The sequence below is a fragment of the Schistocerca americana genome, chromosome 2, assembly GCF_021461395.2.
Source record: "Schistocerca americana isolate TAMUIC-IGC-003095 chromosome 2, iqSchAmer2.1, whole genome shotgun sequence".
NCBI classification, from domain to species: Eukaryota; Metazoa; Arthropoda; class Insecta; order Orthoptera; family Acrididae; genus Schistocerca; species Schistocerca americana.
Window position 1 is genome coordinate 169,114,521 of NC_060120.1, and position 8,307 is coordinate 169,122,827.

The following is an 8,307-nucleotide window of genomic DNA, read 5'->3' on the forward strand; positions in this document are numbered from 1 at the left end:
CACGCAGATTCACACATAAGAAGCACAGACACGTTTCTCTACTTGCAAAAGTGATCTACAGCTCATTTATCGTTCTGTAGGCCTACTTTGTTGTCATTGTCACCTGTTGCCACAAGTACGACCTCCATCTTTATATTATTATAAGTGGGACAAGCAAAGGCCAAATAGTGGGAGAAATATGTTGAAAACATTATAATGAGCTGATTACATTACATTTCACGCAAAACCGAATATTTGAATAATTTTCAAACAATCTGTCACTGAACAGGGTGATACAAAAAAATGTCATCACACAAAGGAAGCAAGGAAAATAAGTGACTAACAACAGAAGTGAATTATATACATACCAAACATTACGCGTTTTTAAGACACGAATAACTGCACTTAATCTAACCACTTTTTCGTCAAAGCAGGTCTGTGTTGACGATTCACAGGAATCTGGCACTGATACACTGAGAGTTGAACTGGCAGCTTCTGTGTCATAGGACTGTTTTACAGCTTTAGATGGACTGTCGAATCTTTGTGGCAGTTTCCTCTTCATCGTCAGTTGAGGTGGCTTATTTGGCATGTCAAACATTGTGGGTACTGCATTCCACACGAGTTTATTATTGTCTGCGTTTATGAACTGGTTTTGTTCGAAATGTAGGGAACAAAACCTAATATTATATACAGGTAAACTGGGTCTTTTTTCAAAACGTCTTCTCGTCTGCTATTAACTAGCCATTTTCTGCTCCTAAAACGAAACATTAATCATTACACACATGTAGTTTGCAAATGAATCCTGACGATACAGTTTAGTAACATGATAGTATATTGATTGATTGATTTATTGAGCACCCGTTTTATCATGTACAATGATATGGGATTTGTCATATGTTACATACAGAAAAAATATGAATAACAACATATTATGAAAAAATATCAGTGAACAATCTGAATTAAATATACGGGCAAAAACAATTATAGCTTACATGATATAAATTTGTAACAATATGGGACACAAATAAGTTACATATATTCTGTGTATAATGGACAGCAACAAGAAACAATGATTATAACACTCTATATTGACAAATTAATTAATTTTTGTGTGTACATAAAAGAGTCTACCCCACGACACAAGTTTGTATATTAGTGACTTATAAGATAGGTGAAGGCATGCTATCTTTCTGAAGAATTCATGTATTCACTAACACTGTAAAAACTATTAACATTCTTTTGAGTTCACTTTTAAAACTGCTCAGCTTCTGAATCTTTTTAATTTTTAGGGAAGAGCACTATAGAGAATTTTTGGGTGGTATATTGCACTCTTGTTATACTGGGCTTTCTTATGCACTTCTCTGTGAAAGTCATTACTCTGTCTTGTAGTATAGTCATGGAACTCACAGTTTAAAGAAGAAAACTGGAGGTGAGACTTCAGAAAGCATATACTTTCATAGATGTAAGTGGATGGAAGAGTCATGATTTTATATTCCTTGAAAACTTCCCTACATGGATCCCTAGGTGCAGCTCCTTTTATGATCCTTATCGCTCGTTTTTGAATAATAAAAAAGCGTTTTGCCTGACTTGAATTACCACAAAATATGACACCATATCGCAAAAGACTATGCATAAATGCATAATATGTACACAATACTGTTTGATCACTGAGCAATTTTTGAGCATTCTAAATACATAGCAGCATTTACTTAATTTTTTATTGAGCACATCTATATGTTTGTCCCACTTTAGATGCTCATCTAACCAAATTCCTAAGAATTTTGTATTTGGCGTTTGTAGTGTATTCTGTTGGCCTAGCTTCGCAGTTATATTGGGCTTCACATTATTTGAAACATGTCTGTAATTCATCCATAATCTTTTTTTCTCATTCACAAATAAACTGTTGTCCCTGAACTATTTACTTGCTTCAACTGTTGTTGTTTCAATTTTCCTGTTAAGGTCAGTCTCATTCTGTGCTTTAATAAAGAGACTTGTATCATCAGCAAAAAGTACACAATCAGCTTGTGTTAAATAGTTTGGCAAGTCATTTATAAAGATCAAGAACAACAGGGGTCCCAACACTGAACCTTGGGGCACCCCATAACTAACTTCCTTATAACCACAAAAGTATGACTTTCCATCATGAACTATTTCTACTTTCTGGCATCTGCCAGATAAGTATGACTTGAACCATGCATGAGCAGTACCACGGACTCCATAGCAACTAAGTTTTTCGAGCAGTAGGTTATGATCAATAACGTCAAAGGCCTTTGATAAATCTAAAAAGACCCCACAATTTTCTTCATTATTATGAATGGAATTTAGGATAAGTACTAGAAAGTTGTATATAGCTGTTTCAGTTGATCTATTCTTTCGAAAGCCATTTTGTTCATTGACCAATATTCCACTTTTATTTAGGAAAGTAGAGAGTCTTCCATACATTACTCTTTCTATAATCTTTGAAAAACAAGATAACATTGATAAAGGCCTGTAGTTTTTTACATCATAACGATCCCCATTTCTGTATAATGGTTTTATAATTGATTGTTTCAGCTTTCTAGGGAAAGTACCAGTACTGAAAGATGCATTAATTATATCTACAAGAAGAGGAGTAATATATCTGCTATGTTTAATGATTTTGTCTGGAATGCCATCGGTGCCACAGGATAATTTATTTTTTAGTTTGCTGATGGCATTCTCTACCTCATGTACTGTTACAGGATACCAAAACATAGTTTTGGGTTGCAATGTGATGTTATGACTGATGTCTGTACTACTTTGGATTCGTGTGAGATTTTGAACTACACTTGTAAAATGACAGTTGAATATATTGGCAATGTGTAATGGATAATTTATAGTTTTGTCCTCAGTTTTAATAACAATTAGATTAGATTAGATACCAGTTCCATGGATCATGAATACGATATTTCGTAATGATGTGGAACGAGTCAAATTTTCCAATACATGACCTAATTAAGTTAATTTTACAACATAATTAAGTTAATATAACAACTTTATTTCCTTTTTTCATTTTTATAATTTTTTTGTTTGGTTTTTTTCTTTTTTTCTTAATTTATATCTAAAAATTCCTCTATGGAGTAGAAGGAGTTGTCATTCAGAAATTCTTTTAATTTCTTCTTAAATACTTGTTGGTTATCTGTCAGACTTTTGATACTATTTGGTAAGTGACAAAAGACTTAAGTGGCAGTATATTTCACCCCTTTCCGTGCCAAAGTTAGATTTAATCTTGAATAGTGAAGATCATCCTTTCTCCTAGTATTGTAGTTATGCACACTGCTATTACTTTTGAAATGGGTTTGGTTGTTAATAACAAATTTCATAAGAGAGTATATATACTGAGAAGCTACTGTGAATATCCCTAGATCTTTAAATAAATATCTGCAGGATGATCTTGGGTGGACTCCAGCTATTATTCTGATTACACGCTTTTGTGCAATAAATACTTTATTCCTCAGTGATGAATTACCCCAAAATATGATGCCATATGCAAGCAATGAGTGAAAATAGACGTAGTAAGCTAATTTATTAAGATGTTTATCACCAAGATTTGCAATGATCCTTATTGCATAAGTAGCTGAACTCAAACGTTTCAGCAGATCATCAATGTGTTTCTTCCAATTTAATCTCTCATCAATGGACACACCTAAAAATTTTGAATATTCTACCTTAGCTATTTGTTTCTTATTAAGGTTGTTTCTTACTTTGGTTCTTCCTAAGTTACTATTGATCACTTTCCAAACTGATCTCATTTATTTGTTGCCATTATTTCTGCCGATATATGAATCATTATTTAACTTTTTTGCTGCAGTAATTACTTTCTTGTATAATTTCCTATAACACTTAACACATTGTTTCAAAGCAGATTTTTGCCTTGCTGATTTACTTAACATTATGAGTTGTTCTCCAGATTTTCTTACGCCCTGTGTTATCCATGTGTTAATTTTGCCTTTTACTTTCATTTTCTTAAGGGGAAAAGCAATTTCAAAGTTATGTTTGTAATCAGCTAGAAATGACTCAAACTTCATGTGTATACTATTATGTTTATCTAGATCCCAACATGTATTTTTTAACAAGGAATTAAAAATCCTAATTTTGTCCTCATTAATACATCTCCTGTGGATGTGTTTCTCACTTGGCCTAGAGTTTTTACACAGTACATTATTTATACTAAGTTTTAGTGCTTTATGATCAGAGAATCCAGTGTAAATCACTTCTACAACTTGTCTAGTTTATGGAAATCAAGAAATATTTGGTCTATTATTGTTTCAGAGCTCTTTCCATGTCTAGTGTATTCAAAGATAGTTGGTGCTAAATTATGCCAACAAAAGACATTGGTCAGTTTTGTAACATTTAAACAGTTGATTTTAAAGTTGGCATTGAAATCTCCAAGTACAATAATGCTGTCTGTAGAATGTCTTACTTCACTAAAAAGACTTTCAACACTGTCCAAAAATTCCATAAAGTTGCCTGATGGGGAACGGTATACACACTCAATAATTATTTTAAGGTCTGTAAGTTTGCAAACGCAATATTCAAATACTTTTTCAATGTTTTTTATCTTACTGAACTTGATTTCTTTACATTCAATTTCTTGTCTGACATAAATGCATGTTCCTCCCCGTTTCAAAGTTTCTCTACAGAAGCTGCTAACCATTTCATATCCTGTTATTCTGGCAGTAAAAGCTTGATTTTCTTTTAGCCAATGTTCACATACACATAAAACTGAAAACTCCTTTAATTCATCAAGCAACAGTACTTCTAATTCTGGAATCTTCTAATTATACCCTGTACATTTTGATACAAAACTACTAATTTTTTATACTTTGCATCTGTTGCAGTGCTCACTGCATTGGCTGATTGCTGCCTGCCTCCAATAAAAAATCTTTGAGATGGCCTGGTGGTGACATTGTTCTTTTGCTTAAGGGGCGGGTGGTTTTCATTGCTTCTGCTGGTTTAGTTCGTACTGTTGTTGAACCTGTCAGTGATGTAAGTTGATCTGCTTCTACTGAAGATGGTGATTGTAGTACTGGAGAAAATGCTGTAGACTGGGCTACTGGAGGCAGAGGAATAATGGGCTCACTTTCCTTAGAAGGTACTGTTTTTGAAGCTGCCAGTAGTGTAGGCTGACCCGCTTCTGTTGAAGATGGTGATTGTTGTCCTACACATGATGCTGTAGACTGGGTTACTGGAGGTAGAAGAATAATGGGCTCACTTTTCTTGCGTCTGCCTAGTGAACAAAGGCAGTCTCGGATTTTTTGTCCTAATAGAATCTTTCCCCTGTTGTTTAAATGCAGGCCATGTTGGGTATAATGTTCTCTCTCCAGTGAATCTACACTCACGAAATGTGAGCTGTGGAATGCTTTGCATATCTTCTTGAACTGTCTGTTAGCCTTAATGATTTCTTTATTTACAACAGAATTAGTCATAAGATCGTGTCTATGGGGAATACGAATGACAATTACAGGTGTTCTAGCAGAGCTCAAAATTTCTTTCAAATTGTTAGTGGATTTGTAAAGTTCATTCCTGTAGACATCATTAGCTCCACCTGTTATAATTGTACACTGAGTTGTGCTGGGACGATTTCCGACTTTTATGTTTGTTGTGATTTCAGACATGGGTGCCCCTGGTTTTACAATGGCGGTTGCATTTACTCGATAAGTATCATGTAGGATTTCAGCAAGACCACGTCCGTGGCTGTCAGAATATATACACACATTTGATTCAGAATATATCTCTCAAGATCCTTAGGAAACTTAAAAAAGACAGCTGTGATGACTTCTATCTGTTGTTACTGCAGTTTATTGCGCTACAAACGCTCCCGCTTGTAAAAACAATTGTAGAAATCAAAATAAACAACCATTATTAGCTTTCACGATCGCGTCGAACTCACACTGGCCGCGTGGGGCGACTGTTATGTTAGACTGTGCTATGACTTACCTTTGCAAGAAACTGTGCAGACAAATAGAAATGTGTTTTCTTCATCTCATAACATACACAATTTCAGAACACATGTCTGATGTACGGGAGGCGTGTCAAGGATTCAATTCGCTTATTTGAAATTTTCTCATACTTACAATAATACTTTGTGAAGAATTTACTTACTTAAAATTTGTCAAACTTACCATTTTTACATCCCTTCTAACTATCAAATTTTTGTTCCATTTAGGGATGCAGCTCAAAGTGTCACTTTGTTCTTCTTGAAATCTTCCACAGAGTAATGCCAATCTTTCAATTAGAAAATCATGTAACCTACTTTTTAAAATATTTATCTTCATATTCACTATGTCACAACCGAGCGAGGTGGCGCAGTGGTTAGACACTGGACTCGCGTTCGGGAGGACGACGGTTCAATCCCGCGTCCGGCCATCCTGATTTAGGTTTTCCGTGATTTCCCTAAATCACTCCAGGCAAATGCCGGGATGGTTCCTCTGAAAGGGCACGGCCGACTTCCTTCCCCATCCTTCCCTAATCTGATGAGACCGATGACCACGCTGTCTGGTCTTCCCCAAACCAACCAACCAACCAACTATGTCACACCCTTCGTGTTGTGAATTTTCATGGCTATATACTGAGGAGTCTGACTATGCAGTTTTAAGCGATGCGTGGTGAGTATAAAGTTTTCTTTTTGTCTCCTATTGTATGAGTGCTCTAAATGAGTTTTCTGAATAGATCGACTCGGTTGCATAGAAAAAGAAACACCTCAAAGATGTATGAAGAAAGGACAGTTAATATTTTAGGTCTTTAAATAATGGTCGACATGATGCCCTCGGCTGTGCAGTGCCCATGTTACGAATGATTCTTTTTCGCAACTTTAAAATTTTTGTAACGTTCCCTGAGTTTCCCCTAAAAATTATGCCATATATAATAACATATCAAAAGTGGCTATAGATGCTATTTTCCTGGTGTCCATATGAGTAGATTGAACCATTTTTCGAAGTTATTTAACGTGTTCATGACACTGTGATATATTCTCAGAATTTTCTTTTTCAATTAGGACAGAAGTATCATTTCCAAACAAGGTTAAATGAGTATTTATACTGAGAGGCAAGTCGTTCACATTGAATAGGAATAGAATTGGTCCACTTTGAGAAGCAATCTGCTCCATTTGATGTGGTTATTACCTTTTGTTTGCTCTCCATTAGATGTGCTTCAAGCCATTTCAAAGGAATATCCATTATTTCATACCCACTGAGTTTGAAAAAACATCAGGGCATCATTTACAGACACGAATGCTGTTGTAAGATCACAAAATATTACTGCGACTTTGGCTTTCCTATCTAATGATGAAGAATTTTTTTCAATAAACTGATTTATCGCATATACTGTCTTTTTGCCTTGTTGACCAAATTGGTTATGTGAAATGATATGATTCTGTGTGATGAAGCTTTGTATCTGTAAAGCAGCAATTTTTCAAATATTTTTGATATGACAGGGAGTATAGATAATTTCCCATATAATATTTTGAACCTTTTTTATACAATGGTTTTCCTTCCGCATGTTTCAAGGGCTCATGGAAGTAACCTTCCTCAAAGGATTTGTTTATTAGGAGAAAGAGAAGATGATCTATTATGTTGCAATCTTTTTAAATTACTTTGGTGGGTATCCCATCCCAGCACATAGATTCTTTGTCTTTTAAGGAGAGTATGACATTTCAATAAATTTAGTTGAGACTGTGTTGAATTTTTTAAGACATTCACTCATATTATCTTTCAAACTGAAACTGTTTACTTTCTGCTCATAATTTGCCACATCTAAATCAGATTTTGCTACATTTATGAAGTACTCATTGAAGCACTCAGTTATTTGAGCTGGATGTACAACAGATTTTCCTTAAGATCGATTTTTGAAATGTCTTGCTTGTGATTTCTGACATCTAATTCAGACTTAACTACAGACTATACTGCCCTTGTTTTAATTCTTGCCCTAGAATCAATTTGTTATTTGCAATTTGTTTTGAACCTTTAACAACTTTTTTAAAAATAGTTTTATAGTTCCTTACATATTTTACAAAATTGGGATCTTTATTGTACTTCAGATGATTGTGTAGCTTCGTTTTCCTCTCACTGGAAATTTTTATTCCTGGTGTGATGCAACTGACTTTACTTGATGTTTTATTGCAATATGTTCTTGATGGGAAAGTTTGATTTAATATTCAAGAAAACTGTTTAAGAAAGTACTAAACTTTTCATTTGTTGAATCACCATCCCCAAAACACCACCTAACTTTACTTAGTTTCTCATACAATATTTCAGTATTTGTTTTATTGAAACTTCTTCTGATATGTTTTTCTCATATTACGTTTATCAG